Here is a 17,914-nt window from a genome sequence, read left to right as displayed (position 1 = left end):
CTGCAAATCGAAAGACGAATTAATAACTCATTCTTCAAATCGTAGGTAACCATTAAAATATTAAGAAAATACCGCTAACTCTGCGGTTAATAAAAAAAATTATGGTTGTGCTTTAGAATCAGGTTTTATCGATCTAAATAAAAAATAATTGAAACGCGAAGAAATCGAAAAACTCAGAGCTAGAAATGCATTTTCGTTCGTTGGACCAAATATTCCAAAAATTTGCGAGAGACATCAAGCACCATGTTTTTCTTTAAATTTATTATTTTGTTTAATTGCAAGTATTAATTTGTTTTCAGTGGATCCTTAAATATATTATAGTAATTCAATAATAGTTATTTATTTAACAAGTGTGGAAAGTAGTACTTTTCCTCACGCGAGGCAGGGTTTGCACGCACGAGTGAGCGAAGCGAGGCGAGTGCAAGTGCAAATTGCCGAGTGTGAGGAAAATACTTGACACTCGAGTTAAATATTATATTTTTTCTGCAACCATTAGATTTATTAACTAAAAAAATTAAAAATTTCATTTTTACAGTCTACAAAAAGTAATTTATTTATTAAAAACATTTATTGTTATATTACAATTATTTACATTACTTACGTATTTACATTACTTATTACATTTTCTGCTGTTTCTTTTATTGATGGAGGAGTGTTTTCTAAACAGGAATCACTAGAATCCATTTTAAATTTCTATAAGGTAACACTATAACCTTTTTAACTGTTATAATTAAAAATATCTAATTATTTATTAAAATATTATTTTTATTTCTATATTCCTTTCAATTTTTATTTTATTTTTTAATATTCGTTTTTTAATTATTTAAATAAAATAAATTTAAATAAGCTTATTAGAGTTTTACAGAAAATATTTATGTTAATAACAAAACTTCTTATATCAAGGAAGCACAATAAAGTTTTTCCACTCACTAGTGAGGAAAGTGACACTAATGGGAATTTTTCCCCACTAGTGTGGGAAGTTGGGCATTACACAGCTGATTTTAATTGAGTAATGAGAACTTCCCCACATGGTTGCAGAAAAAAGTAATATATTTCATGTAACTGCAAAAAATGCAACTTGTATTTGTTTTATTGTCTATCTAATTACTCGCTAATATTCCAGTTGCATAATATTTTACATACAGTGATACCTCGGTTTTCGAACGACTTGACTTTCGAACAAATTAGGTATTCGACCAAGAAATTAGAGAAAATATTGTCCTGAAATGCGAACAAACATTTGGAACTCGAACACCCGAGATGAGCCGAGTTGTTTTTATATTTACACCTTTAGATCTTATTTCTTGTTTATATAAAATATAAAAAATTAGGCCAGTAAAAGTTAGGCATATTTCTGGGGCTTAGAAACAAAATAAACTATTTTTATTAATTAATTTTTATTTGCTTTTGAAGATACATCTTCTTTGCAGAGGAGTCTGACAATATACACATAGTTGTACAAAATAAATGATTATCCTTGTGAAATTACAGAAATAATAATAAAATAGAAAAAGAAAAATAAAGTAATAAGTCACTTAAAATACAAGATCTTTATAAACAAGAATAGGAGACTATTCACGAAATAATGAAACGACGATACTAGTTTAATAATATTGTGGAGATGTAGAGTAAAAGTTGAACGGTTGGACTAATGGTAATGAGTGACTAAGAGCAATTTAAAATTCGCTAGTAGTGGTATCAAAAAATAACACATTTATGAAACGTCTTACAAACACTGTTCAGTTAATGTTTATTAGATCAAATGTTCAGTCAGCTTGACCTAAAACTATCTGAATTGCTTTGGTTTTTTTCTCAATAGCCTTTAGCGAAAAATGGTAGATATCGTTAATTTGTTCAATAGTTTTGATAGTTAATAGAGATTCCAGGGGACTGGTATCATTCAAATATTTACTAATAAGTTTTTCCCGAATTGAGTTAAAAAACGGACAATTGACAATAAAATGTGATAGACTATCTGAGCTGTTAGTGAAACAGGTATTACAACACTTTTCAGGATAAAATTTACATTTGTTTCCTTTAATAGACAATGTAGGGAACTTGCAGCTAGCCAGGCGAATTTGAGCAATCAGTCTTAATTTATTGATGTGAACTTTAAAAAGTAGGTAATTTTCACCGATATTAAAAGTGCTAATATTTCTAAAATAACTGTTAAAATTAGAATGAATAGCGGCATTCACATCTTTGCTTAAACAATGGTTTTTAAACTGTTCTTTTAAGTTGAGCATATTTTCTTATAGAGTAAAACTGGTTTGTGAGAACCAGACATCCTGAGCTCCAATGGTAACTAGCTGGTCTCTAAGCGAGCGTACCCAATTAAAAGGTATAACTCTGTTATCAATCAGTCTGAAGAGCTCTAAATAACACGCCCTCTGTAAACAGTCATCCGACATAGTGAGAATCTTATACCAGTAATTCAGCATTCTGTCGAACACAAGAGATCTTAAATTAATGCAGCCCGCCTCCAGTCGCACAAAATGATTCGGAGTATTTTGTGGGAGACGCAGTAAAGTTTTAAAAAACCTCAACTGTACTCTCTCCACAATTTCCACATAATGAGGGGCCCAGACCTCAGAACAGTAAAGCAGTATAGTAGAAACAATCGATTTGTAAAGAAGTATCTTGGGTCCCCATTCATCTGATTTATAGTAAGAAAGCATCTGCATTACCCTGGGTATCGCAATAAGGCCTTTCACGGTAAAATGATCCGACGCTACTTTAAATTTGCCCGAACTGGAAACGGGGACACCTAAATAAACAAATGATTTTGCGCCTTGGAGTTGCACGTTGCAATATGTCAGAGTCTTTACTTTTATACGGGGCGATTTTTGAAAGGGAACAATAACGGTTTTTGAGGTGTTTACGGTTAGGTCATTTAATTGGCAGTATTTTTCTAACAACTTAAGTTTAGATTGGGCATCTTTCCATGAGTATGCCGCAATGACAATGTCATCGGCATACATGAGGAGTAACAGGTCTATTCTGCTGTTAATGCGTATCCCTTCTGCTCCATTATCCCGCTGATAAAAAGAGTGAACAGTAAAGGGCTTAAAGTTTCGCCCTGAAGCACTCCTTTGGAGGGAGAGATCGGGTTTGAAGAAACAAAATAAACTACATAGTTTACATTATTTCTCATGAGATAAATTGTTTCGGTTCTCGACCGCACTTCTGGAACGAATTGTGGTCGAGAAACCGAGGTACCACTGTATTTGCATGTTACTTTCCCCTGCATTTTCAACGTTCCGCAATTCTAAGAAGATTACCACTTAAGTTAACCTGCATGACATACGCGTGAAGAGTGACGGTGGTTTTTATTAAAAATATTAGGTTCTAACTAATAGATAAGTTATTTATTGGTAAAATAAGTGATTGTTTTAACACTTAATTGGTTGCTTGAGGTGAATATGATCACAGCGACAATTCATTTTCACTACTGTACTAAGTTACAGTAAATGCCTTCAACCTTCCTAAATTAGCCTAACAAGATTTCAGTCATTTCAGGCTTTGTACGCAAACCGTTTTTTTTTGTTTTTACTGATATGGCGTACATTTGTGATCCAAAGTGCCTGTTTAATTACGAGAGTAAAAACTCGTATATTTCTGTGTTTTACGAGAGTGAATTAGTGTCTTTAGGGTGTGCAGTTAATAATATTTTGAAGATAATTTGTAGCTTTTATTTTATTTTTTTAATTTTATTTTATAAAATACTGGTTGGGTTGATGCCTTTATAGTTAATTCTAATTCTGGATGAGGTGAAACCAAAATATAAAGACATTTTTCTCGACAAAACTACAATCCTGACGAAGAAGAACTAGTGGCTTACTGCTATTGGACTCAAATCAGAGAAATGTGCTATGTTTTCAAAATAATAACGTTAAATAATGAGACTGATGCTGCTGCAGAAGAACCAAATCCTAACGACCGTACAGCTGTGCAGCGTAAAGCCTTCTCGTTCGATTGCATCGTCTCACGTGTTTGTAGAAAAATCTGTCTGACCGGAACCGTCCGTTTGTGTAAGAGGTGTTAGTTTCGTTTTGCCGAAAACATGAAACTACTACACATATAGTAGAGCAACGAATTGTGAAATTTCACATCAAAACTTGATAAAACCGCTACTAAAACTTATCTTTTATTAAAAGAAGTTTATGGCGATGAATGTTAATCACGTGCGTAAGATTTTGAGTGGTTCAAGCGTTACCAAGATGGCCTAGAAGACGTCGGTAATGAAGACCGCCCGGGTCGCCTTTCCACGTCTAAAACGGCTTGAAAATATCGATTATAATTAATCAACATTACTACCGTGAGGTGCTTGTTTAACTCCGTGGAAGAGTAAGGAAAAAACCGACCCGATTTATGGAAGAACAAGTCATGGGTTCTCCATCAAAACAACTAGCCGGCTCACGCTGCATTGAACTTTTATTTGATCCATAAAAGTCAAATCTGCATTAAAAGGAACACGATTTCAGTCCGTTGAAGCTGTGAAAGTAAAAGCGGCACGCGTCATGCAGGAGCTGATAGAAAAAGACTTCCAGCACTGTTTCGAACAATGGTAAATTCGCATGGAGCGTTGTAGGGATAGGGGAGGGGTGTATATTGAAGGAGATAATAACTAAATATGTATAAATTTAAAATAAAATGTTTTATAGCAATAGTCTCGTTATTTAATAGCCACACCTCGTATATTTAAAACATAATAATCGATGAAGGTGTTCTATTTTCCTCAGAAATATTTTCAACTCAAAAATTTCAATTTTGGGGGAAAAAATAAATCCGATTTTTCTGGAAAATGTCTTTGTAAAGCGTTAATTTTTTGGTTTTTATCTAACTTGAAATTCTAATTTCTTGTTTTTCTACAATAAACTACTAAAATTAAATTTTAAATAATTTTGAAGGACAGAGTGGTGCGTGCAATCTATCTACAGCTAAAGCTTCATGAGATTCATTGTCTTGTTGCAGGAATGACCGAGCAAGCTCCTATGACCCGATGATAGAAGGCTTAAAGGACACAAGTAAGTACCCGTTTTTCACTTTAAAAGCTAACTCATCCAAAACGGCACTTCATCGATAGGCCTACTGTGTGTATTACATCTAAAGTGGAGTTCAATGACGTATTGGCCAACTTCATATTTTCCACTGTTCTTGAGTGACGTCACTTAATTTTTTTTCTAAAAACATTACTTTTTTGCAATAAAAACGTTATTACTCAGAAAGTTTTAGTCCGAATTCGATTCTGATGACACGGTTAGAAAGGCAGATAAATTTTCTAAAAATTGATACCATTTCGAAGCATAAGTTATTCTCCAAACAGCCTCAATCTTCCTCTTGGATACTGGAAAAACAAAAAGTAATCGAAATTTTTAAGAAAACTCATTACGCCCTTATGTGATCATTATTAGACCTAGGTGCTGGCACTTTTTTTGTAAAAGTTTCCTTGTTTAATGGGCTTTCAAACGGTATATCATTTTCCAGGATTCCTTTTATCTTCGTATGAGAAATTACGTTTGTTTTGCAAGAAAACGTGTTCACCAGCACCCAACAGTGTTAGTTTATCAAGTTGTTTAATTCATTGAAAACTCTTTTAGATGGACCAATAATCAATTTTTAAAGTAGATTGTCTTAAAATAAGGAAGTCAAAGGTTATAAACTGCACTTCTTTTTTTAAAAAAAAGTTACTTCTGATCTCTCTGAAATATTTGAGAAAATGTTAGGAAATATTTTAAACAAGTACTATTTTTATAAACAAAAATTCATTTGTACTTACTCCAAATTACAATTTCACACACAACTACACTGTTAAAAAAGAAAAAAATGTGAATAAGTCTTAACAACCCTTTGAACCCACTAACATATAATCCTTATATCTGAATTAGGTATTAACCAGTACAACTAGGTGTCTTCCCTTATCTGTTGGATTGGTTTCAAAATTTTCTATTGTACCATATTTGAAACTAAAGCAAATTAACCTTCGATTATAAAAACAGTACTTGTTTAAAATATTTCCTAACATTTTCTCAAATATTTCAGAGAATTTTTTTTTTATTTTTAGTGCAATTTGTAACAGTGACGTCAAATAAGAGCAGTGAAGTTGGCCAATACGTCATTGAACTCCACTTTAGATGTACTACACACACTAGGACAATACTTACTGGTTCACCCTGTAGATTAGAATGTGATTCTTATGTGCATCATAGACGAACTACCCCCTTAATTCGCATTTCTCTGCTAATAAAGACATAGTCTGACCACTAAAAATAAAAAAAATTCCCTCTTGAGGGGGATTATCACACGGCAGTCCTACCCTGCCTTCTAGATCACAGCATCAGCTGTTCTTGTCAAGAGGTAGTATAACCTGCTCAATTTTGTAGAATGTAGAGTGTGGCTACTTCGTGTTCATTCAAGTAAAGAGAGCCTTTTAGGGTGTAGACCTATTGTAACTGTCTTTTGAACTTCCAAATTGAAATCCGTACATTTTGAACATTAATGAATCCCAATGGATTTTTTTTTTTTTTTTAGTTCTTTACTGGAATTGGGTGAAGGGAATGAGCAAATATTTCGCCTTGTGCTTCCAGATTGTGTCCTAGTTCCACTATCTCTTTGTCTATAAGTTACTCTTAGCAAGTAGATGCTTGCACTCATGCTAATATCCTTAGCATGCTCCATTATACAGTTAGTAAAGCATTGATGAACAACCCTTTGATAATTATTTAATTTCATCTATGCCTTATGACAAGAATGACGAAGTTCGAAGTAGAATAACTACAACGTACTTACGAATGGGAACATAAAGATTTTACGTTTACTTGCGCAAGCTTGCTGAAATATTCTATGAAGTTCTTTGTCTCTTATATACCACCAACTCGACGGAGGCCGTGTGCTGTGCATATTTGGGAGGGTGAGCAACACCCCATACTAAAAAATTTAACCAACATTTTTGGGTGGTAAAGATATCAAAACCTTCGCTGACATAAACATAATAATATTACTAACTGGTTTCCATAGAAACTGTTTTTGAAAATTTAATGTTTCCATTAAATCTTCAATTGATTTTATTTTTTATATTTTCTAACAAAAATTCTGCACAATTTCATCTCATATTTATGTGCTAGTTTTTTTTTTTTTAAATACATTAAATTTCTAAATTTTTGAATATCCACAATTTGAGCTTATTTGTAGTAGAACTGAATCAAATAAATATTATGTGATTAAAAATATGTGGAAACATGTTTTATGATGTAGTCAGACGCCACGGTAGCCGAGCGGTTATAGGCGAAGCTTACAAAGCTAATATGTATTGCGGTACTGGGTTCGATTCCCGGTCTTTAGGCCTTGGATTTTATTTAATGGTTAATAAAAGAAATTTACCGTAAAGTATGTTTGCTAGTGGCCTCCGTCCACGACACCTAATTTGGTAGTTGGACATAAAGCCTGCCTGAAAAAATAGGCGATTACTTTACTACTTTTTACTACAGTATTAATACAAATGTGATAACACAATAATACTTTAAGAAACAGAAAATAAAAATAAATTATTTAATTAAGTATTACGGAATTAAGAGAGGTGAACTAATAAAATAAAAATACCTACTGTATAGTTCTAAATTCTTACATAAATTGAGATCAAATCGTACAATAAACACTATAAGTAGTTTAGAGCATGAACATACGCTGCTTTGATGTAACTAAAAGATGAGAACAGTTACGACCATTCATGCTGGCCAATGCTTCCTCACTAGAGAGTTGCAGTTGGTCAAAATATCTGAGCCTAATGTCGGATACCATGATACTCAAACCTGGACCTACAGAACGGAACTTTGGGGCTCAGCCAAAGCTTCCAATATCTACAAGAATCCAATCTATTCAATCAAAAAACACTCCGTCCAATTCGCTAATGCTCCTTTACTTTGTATTAAACTCTACCTTGCACCGAGATCTTCTTGTTCTCTATGTTTCTGAAGCTGCAAGATGCCCGTTAAGTTAAATTCCAAGCTTCAATTTCTTCACATTCTAACCCTTTAGTTAAACTTACTGCATTGCAAATCCTCCACGACGGTTGCCACATGATCTTCTTAATAAAATAGAAGTGTCAGTACACAATAGTTGAACTATTTAGGAGTTTCACCAATGGGTGAATTCTCCCCTCATGCTATTCATGTATTTATTCTATGTATCATGTTGTATCAGCTTTATTGCAGAAATGTATTGCACTTGTGTAAATAAATCCTTAAATCATTGGCTCCTCTTCCTAATCTTTTCCTCCATAATATCCCAATAAAATATTGTTCCACTGTGAAAAACCTTGTTATCACTTTTGACCAAAACCTATCCTGGAAAAACCATGTTTCCCTCAAATCTCTCGCCGCTCCATCCACATCCTGAAGCAGTTTAATAGTTTCCCGTCACCAATTAAGGACCCAGCAACTCCTAGTTTCCTCTCTTATTTCCCCCCATTTCGACTATGGTTGCTTAGTGTATGGCCGGCCTTTCTGGTGATCTCGAAGCTAAGCTCAAGCGCCTCCATGAACTGCTTTATAAGATTTATTTTCAGCATTTCCAAAGACTCCCGCATTTCGCCACTGCTACGATGAGTTGAAGTGGCTTTTTCCTGTCTTTCGTCGCCAGTATTTTTTGGCTTCATTCCTTTTTCAAGTCATCCAGTCTCAAAGCCCATCCTATATTTTTCCAACTCCTTAAGTTTAAATCCTCCATCCATTCCCGTAACACTAGATCTCGCTCATCTGATCTCTATATTCCCTCTCACCGTACCTCATCCTTTGACAAATCCTTCCTAATACGCGCTACCTCTCTCCGGAACTCCTTGCCTTCATCTGTCCGCCGTGCTCCTACCCTTTCTATCTTTAAATCCCGTCTATTCAGTTATCTCCTTTCTATTCAGCTTCCTCCGACATTCTAATTGTTTTAATTTATTTCCTTAATTTCTGCTGTTATTTTTATTTTCACTTTTTGTAAATACTTATTTATTTATTTATTTTCTGTTTAATCACAGGCCAAACTGTTAAGGTCTCTATTTGTACCTGTATTTATTCTTAGGGGACAATTGTCCCAGAATAATAAATTTATTTTCTATTCTAAATAAAGTAAAAAAATAAAAAAGTATGGTTAAGTAGACAAACTAATAATAACAATTACTAGTTTTGTACACAAAATATGTGTTACTTTATAGAAATACGGATAAAATAGCTAATGGATTTAATTGTAGCCGACTTTGGGGAGCTTGCAATGTCCTCGACACTGAATCATCTGACATTCTAACACGGTGACAGATCTAGGCCAGACCCAGTTGAGATATATATCGCCTGCTGTTGGGCCCGCCACCGGCCAGATGTAGGTCACAACTTAATATCGATTTCGTAATGGCTCTTGTATTCTTGATATTTTTAAAAAGCTACTTTTGTAATGTGTTCAATAAATTGCTCCCGAACAAAGTAAGATATACTACTGTACTAAGGACGTTTGGAATTTTGACAACTAGGCCTTTAGTTACGTCTTTTAACCTTCAACGCCAGCAAAATGACTAATACTACTGTTCAATAATTATATTTATCCGTAAAATTAAACTCCTTAAATGTTTTTTTGGTCTAGTTTTCAAATTTTCCACTCCCGATGCTGTATCTTCATAGGGTAAAACTATTACAGGTGCATATTATTCATCGTTATTGGACCGTTTGAAAACCGAGCTGCAAGAAAAACGCCCACGATTGGCCCACAAAAAAGTCCTTTTCCATCACGACAACGCACTAGCTCACACCTCAGCAGTTGTGGTCGCAAAATTAATGGAAATAGGGTTCCAACTCGTTTCACATCCCCCCTATTCTCCAGACTTGGCTCCCTCGGACTACTATTTGTTCCCCAATATGAAGAAATGGCTGGCGGGAAAAAGATTTTATTCAAACGAGGAGGTGATTGCAGAAACGAATGGCTATTTTTCAGACTTAGACAAATCCTATTATTCGGAAGGGATCAACAAACTAGAGCAGCGTTGGACGAAGTGTATAAGCCTAAAAGGAGACTATATTGAAAAATAAAAAAGGTTTACCCCAAAAAATTAAGTAGTTTTTATTTTTGCACGGACTTTTCAAACGACCCTCGTATATAATAATTTCAGTTAATTAACATATTATTACGCTAAGTAATTTAACGTGATTATTTAATCTGGCTACAGCCAGAGTGCATCTTCAATTTTTTATCGGTTAAAACAAAAAAACGTTGTGAAAACTGCAATTACTGTTATTCACAAATTACTGCAATATTTGTGCAACTAAACGGCAATGCCATTAATGTTACTTATTTTATATTTTCTTGAATAAAAAAACTGAGTAAAAAGTATTCATATACAGGGTGATCCATTTAGAACGCATCAATCGCTAATAACGGTTTAGGAAAGCGGAATTTCGAAAAAACCCACGAAGTAAACTATATGTTTTTTGGGTCTAGTTTTCAAATTTTCCGCCCACAATGCTGTATCTTCATTTTTGGCAGAGTTACGGCCAAAAACCTGATCACGGTTACATAAGCACCACTGGTTTTGACAATGATTATGAAAACTACATAAAACATTGTAAAAAATGACGTTGACCCTGTTTCGATATTCCTAATACTTGTCGAGATATTTAAGATCAAAGTTACCATTGTATCTATTCATTTGTGACGCAAAGACCAAAAAATAATGATAATTGAAGATTTAAAAAAATGTAGTGTAATGTTGTGGGTGAATCAGGATAAATTTGTTTTATCATCAATCCCCTCATGTTGATGCAAGACTTCTTGACCTATGATTACGGTAAGAATATTCTGTCAGGATGTTGGTCTAGTGGTCAAGAGCGTGGCTTTGTAAGTGGGAGATCCCCAGTTCGGATCCCGCGTATGACTACATTTTATTTAAAAAAGTATTGGTGATATATTAAGTGTTATGAATGACTGCATTTCCCATTTCGTCAGAAATCCCGCAGGGGGTCGCTGTTGCATGCAGTTGAAAGCACAGTACACCATGCACTTTCACTTTACATTAAGGGCACTTATGCTATATTTTTGCACAACCAAGGCACATACATACACTAACCCAAGGGGGTCGCCTCAAAAACCCTCCAAAATCCAAGGTCCTCCATAGTTCCTGGGGTTGGGCCTTAGGCCGACAATCTTACCCTGCAAATACTCTAATACGAGCCAAAGAATGCGGTGTTAATTCTTCTTTTGCTTTCTAGAAGAAGAGCATTTTAATTCAATTTTTAATTAGTACAAAAATGCTAAGAAACGTGATTTATATTTTCATATTCTTGCCATTTAACTTGGAAACTAATGTGGTAAACACATTATGCAGTCTTGCTAGAAAGCGACATTTGTTAAAATGATAACCCTGATCAAATCTGTGGTTTGTTATTATTATTACAATTTTACGACATTGTTCAACAACATGTACATCTCGTACACCATTCGTTATATGGATTAATTGTACCTATACTTTACCGGCATAGTATGAAATCCTGCCATTTTATCTAATGCCTAGTTACTTTAAAAAATGCAACAAATATCCTAAAATGCTGGTTACAATATCTATTATTCCTTTAAATTTAATCATAAAGAGGGTTATCAGTTAGATTTTATATGTTATGCGTAAGTTTCTCATAAAATTATTAGAAAGTAGACTATTCTATTCTAAAAGTGACTATTCACTTTGAGGTGCCGCGATAGCCGAGCGGTTAGAGGCGAGACCTGTAAAGCTAATATGTATTGTTGGTACTGGGTTCGATTCCCCGGTCTTTAGGCCTTGCATTTTATTTAATGGTTAATAAAAGAAATTTACAGTTAAGTATGTTTGCTAGTGGCCTCCGTCCACGACACCTAATTTGGTAGTTGGACGTAAAGCCCGCCTGAAAAACATCGCCACTACTTTACTTAGTGATTTTCTGAAACATTTTGGAATACAGCGTTTGAATTTTTTGGATCCTCTCAAATACACAGCAAAAATCAAAAGCAGAGAAATAAATGGATGAATAAACACAAAATGATTTGCATTATTTTCTTTTATTTTTAAGACATTAAATGAAAACAAAATATTAAGCACATAGATTATGTTTTTTTTTTTTTAAATTATTTAATTTAATTTTGATTTTGAGTGTGAGACTTACGAGTATATCTCGTTTTATTTGATATTTGAAAACAAAACAAAAATGGTTAACCAAAAATGTGCACGATTTGCTTTTTATAAACTTATAGTAGGAATTTTGCAAAATGGATAGAAATATACACATTGCAAAATCTGTTTTAATAAGTAAGACATTTTTTTAAAGTGATAATGCATCAGATTATGTGCAATGTACCTTGCTTCCACACTATGCCCAATAACGAGTGCAATTGTATTGATTTAAGGCAGTGGTCGGCAAACTTATTAGCCAAAGAGCCAAATATGAACATTACAACAATTTAAAAAAAAATTGGGAGCCAAATCTGCTTGTTTAGTAAACTTTTATTACACTAAATAAGTAGTACACTAAATAATACTAAATTTCATACTTAATAAATATTTATTAATGCGAACAATGTGCTTGCATCTCCTTGGAAAGTTTGAGTAAGTCAGGTTTGTATGTTGTTGTTTTTAATTTAAGGCATGATTCCAAGTTCTCATCAATAAGACGACTTCTCAGTTTACTCTTGATAATGTTCATGCTTGAAAAAGATTGTTCGCATATATATGTAGAACCGAAAAGGGAAAGAACAGCAAACGCGAGCTTTTTCAGCTGATCGTAAGAGTCAGGAATACTATTCCAAACGTTGAAAATGAACATGTCTTCCTTCTCCAGGTCATTCAAAGCAGACCACTTTTGTTGTAAACTAAGATCATATTTTTTCTTCTCCAATATTTCCAATTCAGCACAAAGACGTTCGAATTTAGAGCGCCATATCTCCTTGTTTTTTAAATCCAGCAATTGTATTTCAAAGCTACCAATTTCAAAAGGAGAAAATTTCAACTCGGTTACCGTAGCATTAAGAGGATTTTTGACAAATGCTAAAGTTGCTCTGCTGTTTTTAAATTCCTGAAACCTGCTATACCATACGAACAATTTCAGCCGGTAGCTTGTACATGGTTTGTGTTTACGTTTACGAAAACTAATAAAATTAAACTCGATGTTCGTTACGTATTTTTACAACAATATAAAATTTTAATTACCTATCTATCTTTTAACTTAAACAAAAAATTATACATGTTCTCGATTTATAGAAGAATTTTAATTTATCAAAATAAGATGTAATTTTTTTCTTACCAAGTTTTTTTAAAAATAAAAATATTATTGCGCCTTCCGTGGATGTGTATATTTGTGCCAGAGCCGCACTTAAGGAGCCAAAGAGCCACATGCAGCTCTGGAGCCGCACTTTGCCGACCACTGATTTAGGGGATGCCTAAGGTTTCTCAGAACAAAAGCCTACAAGAAAATATTGCCTAAGAATAGTGCTTCGACTAAAAAATGGTTGGCAATTTATGGGTGCACTTACAATAGATACTTACTGCAGCGTAAGGGTAAGCCGGTATAGCATAGTGTCCGCTATTGTCTTGCTAGAAACGGAGTCAGTATTGTGAGCAGATTGGTGCCAGCATAAGGCGAACTATGCTGACCCCGACCTACATCTGGTCACGCCCCTACATTACCAAATATAATCAAGATAATAAGTTCGATTCCACGATAGCTCTCGTGTACTTTACACAATTACACTAATTATAAATTACTTTTAACTTTACTAAACCAGCAATTACGTTCTATTATAGCTCAGTTTACTGCTATAATTGGTTCGAATAATATGAGCACAAAACCGTGGCACACTCAGTTTCAAATTAGCTGGGTGCTTAAACTTGTAATTTTGACTTTCTCTAATTTTTCGTAAGTGCGAAATTCTTCCAGGTCTTTGATTTTGAGTTGATCTCTTCCTCTGTTTCGAACACGAAGAAATCGTTGTTACAAATTGCACTGAGTTACTAATTGCACTCTATATAATTAATTTTCGTTTTCATTTTTTTTTGGTACGATGCAAAATGAATTACTTGTTTTAAAATGGACAGTGTATAACTCAAAAATGGAAAAAAAATCTTCGATTAAAAAGAAACACCCTTTTAATAGTGAAGTAAGAGTGATTAAAAAGCATTCAACCACAAAAATTAAAAATTTAAAAAATCCGGGAAAACTATGTACTTCATTTTCGAACTATTACATTGGCATTGTGTCGTGGACGGAGGCGAATAGCAAACATACTTTACTGTAAATTTCTTTTATTAACCATTAAATAAAATCCAAGGCCTCTAGACCGGGGAATCGAACCCAGTACCACAATGCATATTAGCTTTGCAGGTCTCGCCTCTAACCGCTCGGCTACCGTGGCGCCTATATAATAATAATAATAGTAATAATAATAATAATAAATCTCTTTATCAAAAACTTACAGTTTAAAAAGTTAAGTATAAGGGTTGATTAAACGACCAAAGGTACACAAATCAGCAAGTATCGTAACATTTCATTCATACTATAGTTTGTAATAATTTCAGTAATTTAGAAACGTTTTGAAAAAACTTATGTTTTATTTAAATTTGCTTCTAATTTTTCCCCATTTTTATGTACAGATTTCTCTTACTATTAGGTTTTCTGAGAACATTCCCCTGTGAACAGTGTCTTCACGCATCCTTACAGAAGATATTAAAAACAAATAAGAATCCGTTGTACTTTTGTAACAATAGATAACATTTATAATAATAATAATAAGGGAAAGGATTAGCTATGCGGTTAGCGTATCCCACGTGGAGCTCCCTGGTTCGAATCCAGCTGCTGGCCCCTTAAATTTTCTCTTCCTAGGGGCTTCTTACAGCTCACTTTCCGGTAATGGACAGTGTTGACTGTAACGAAAGAACATTGTCCAGTGGCCGGCAGTGCACTAAAAAAAAAGCTGCCAGCGCTAAAAACCTCAGATATTGACGCGCCTTAAAATTATATTTAAAAAATATACACGGTGTTCATTTTAAGACGGCTCAAATGCATTTCATGCTTAAACGGTTGATCTGAGCAAACAAATGGTAGAGGAAAAATTTGTTGCCCGTCACCTCTAGTTTCAGAATATTGACTTGATTTTAGATTCCTGCCCGCATACGCGGCTGACGCGCGACCAAAAGTGAGGGTTCGTAGTTGACCCCCATTTTCGTATACACAGTTTTAAAGAGGTATTAAGCCATTTCAAAATCCGGTATTTATTAATCATATTTCAATTTTTTAACTTGTTATCAAAGAGAAAGAAGAGCACGCGATAGGTCATTTTTATGTATTTTTTCATCCCATTTCTACTAAAAATATTGCCAAGGCCGTAAAGATAGTATTTTTCTTAATATCGGGAAATAAGTAGTTTTTCGAGTGATTTTTCTAAGAAAAATCAAATGTTAAAGAGCTTTAGATGTTCTCAAGCATACACAAAATGGCTAAAAATTAATTTTACATCTGTTACAAACGAGAAGGTTTAATAATTATTTGATAATTTTGGGAGAGTTGCGTTTAATTACCAAAAACATTGGAAACCTCCTGCCACATATTTAAGTGATCAATATCTTTCATGTAAAGGATCAAACTTATTCCTTAATTTATCAAATAATACACTTTACTCAACTTGAGAAGCATGTACTGTGCCTTCAAAGGTGCCTCCTCAGATACAGAGAGCAGTTGATAACCTCCTGACTAACCTGGCTTGCGAGCCAGAGGAGGCACCTTTTTTTCAATTTTTATTGGATTGCATTAAAGTTTAAATTTCATTTTATTGTGTTTTTATTTTTATGTTTTCTTTAAATTTTTTCTCAGCCAGAAAGAACATTTTAAATGGTAACATTTTTTAAAAATAAATACATGAACAACTCACCCAGATGAGATATCACAAATAGCTTGTCTTTAAGAATCAATGTGAAAACTGCATCTCCTTAAGTAAATAATGCTTCAATAATAAAGACTTTTTTGATCTATTTATCTATCTGGACTGCCAAAATTTTGAGTTCGAAAGAAATTTGACTTTGAGTACGACATTTCTTAATTGATTTCTTTTTTTGAAAATTCAGCGTGGCTTTGTGTGTGAGAGATTCCCAGTTCGAATCCCGCGTGTGGCTATTTTTTAATTTGATAGAAAAAAAATTGTTTATAGTAAAGTTGTAAAGTATGAGCTCCCATCTCCGTTCACGGCACCTAATTGGTAGTTAAACGTTAAGCCCCGCCTGAAAAAAAATAGGCGATTACTTTACTTGTATTGATCCGAGGTAGGCTTCCGTATTAGGTTACATTTCATTATATTGTACGTTTAAAAATTGTATACTGTCAGTAAGAGTTACTTATATTTTTTTCACTTTTACTCAGGCTTCGTCCGAAGGTTGCCTACTTGGATCTTATCCTTCTAGACTGCTGCCAGTCCCTCCTAGGTCTGCTTTTGATTCTATTTAGAGATGAGAAACTCCTCCACATCTTCTGGGCCATCTATCTACATCCATTTCATTCTTAGTGTATGTCCGGTCCCAAGGTCCAGGTTCTTTGGTAGATACGAGCTATTATGTCGTACTGTACTTCCAAGAACCGTATTTTAACACATGGGCTGAAAAGTCCCGGGCCTAACACATAGTTGTATTGCATTCATCTCTTTTTCAGTTAGTACTAACCTTCAAAAGACAGCTGTTAAAATTTCATGATATTCTATTCATTAGTTTGTGAGCTATTGCGCTAAGAGTGACGCTACTTTTGTTATTTTCAAGACAATGGATCAAAAACAATTTCGTGTTTTAATTTTACACTGCTTCTTGATGGGAAAAAATACCGTTCAAGCGAAGCAATGGCTTGAAAAGTGTTATGGGGACTCTGCTCCATCAGAAACAGCAATAAAACGTTGGTTTGCTGACTTCAAACGTGGTCTTAGAGACACCGATGATGCAGGACGTCCAAATGAGGCGATAACACCAGAAAACATAAAAAAAATCCACAAAATCGTTTTGAATGATCGAAAAATGAAATTGCGTGGTTAGCTGACATCGTAAAGATATCAAAAGAACGTGTTGGATTTATATTGCATGAGTATTTGACTATGAGAAAGCTCTGTTCAAAGTGGGTGCCGCGTTTGCTCACTGTTGACCAAAAACAAGAACGTGTTAATGATTCTGAACAGTGTTTGGCCATGTTTAAACGTAACAAACCGGAATTTTTGCGTCGATATGTGAGAATGGATGAAACATGGATCCATCACTTCACTCCGGAATCAAAACGATCGTCATCTGAGTGGACTGTAACTGGTGAAGCTCGTCCAAAGCGGCCGAAAGCACAACAATCGGCTGGAAAGGTTATGGCCTCGGTATTTTGGGATGTGCATGGTGTAATATTCATCGACTATCTTGAGAAGGGAAATACCATCAACAGTGAATATTATATAGCGTTATTGGAGCGTTTGAAGGCCGACATTGCAAACAAACGACCGCATATGGCAAAGAAAAACAATTCTTTCGGACCTTACCCGTTGTGCTTTTGAGCATCACGCTGATCTTCAACAGAAGTTCATTTCGGCAGCTCTAAGTTTTCGGATCTGTTTCTATTTTGTTAAGAGTCCTGGTTTCACTGTCCATGATGGATAGTATAAAATTCAGCAGTTCTATGGCTTTTCTTCCACATTGGGCACGGGATTCCTTATCTTTATTTGAAAAGCTATCCTTATAGCATATAGAACCCAAATATTTAATGCTTTCCTATCTGCTAAGAGTTGGAGATCCTCCTTGGTTACCTGATCCTCCAGTAAGTATTAAAGTGTCTCAAATGGTCTGAGTTTGAGAGAAATTTATGTTAAGAGTCGTGAGATTTAAACCAGATTTTCTGACGAGCAATAGCCATTTTCG

General features: G+C 34.3%; 1 protein-coding gene across 12 annotated transcripts in view; it reads left to right on the top strand.

The window, feature by feature from the left end:
- The window catches only part of PMCA (plasma membrane calcium-transporting ATPase 3), a 451,317-nt gene that overhangs the window by 254,051 nt on the left and 179,352 nt on the right, over positions 1-17,914 (top strand). For all 12 annotated transcript variants that reach the window (XM_074142761.1, XM_074142762.1, XM_074142745.1 and 9 more), the window contains one exon: positions 4,975-5,027. The gene's annotated coding sequence lies outside the window, so the exon portion shown is untranslated. The remainder of the gene's footprint in view (positions 1-4,974; positions 5,028-17,914) is intronic.

The sequence above is a fragment of the Rhodnius prolixus genome, unplaced genomic scaffold (genome assembly GCF_049639745.1).
Source record: "Rhodnius prolixus isolate KJV_2025 unplaced genomic scaffold, Rpr scaffold_12, whole genome shotgun sequence".
Taxonomy (NCBI): Eukaryota; Metazoa; Arthropoda; class Insecta; order Hemiptera; family Reduviidae; genus Rhodnius; species Rhodnius prolixus.
Note: the sequence above shows the minus strand (reverse complement) of the source record. Positions and strands in the feature narration are given on the sequence as shown.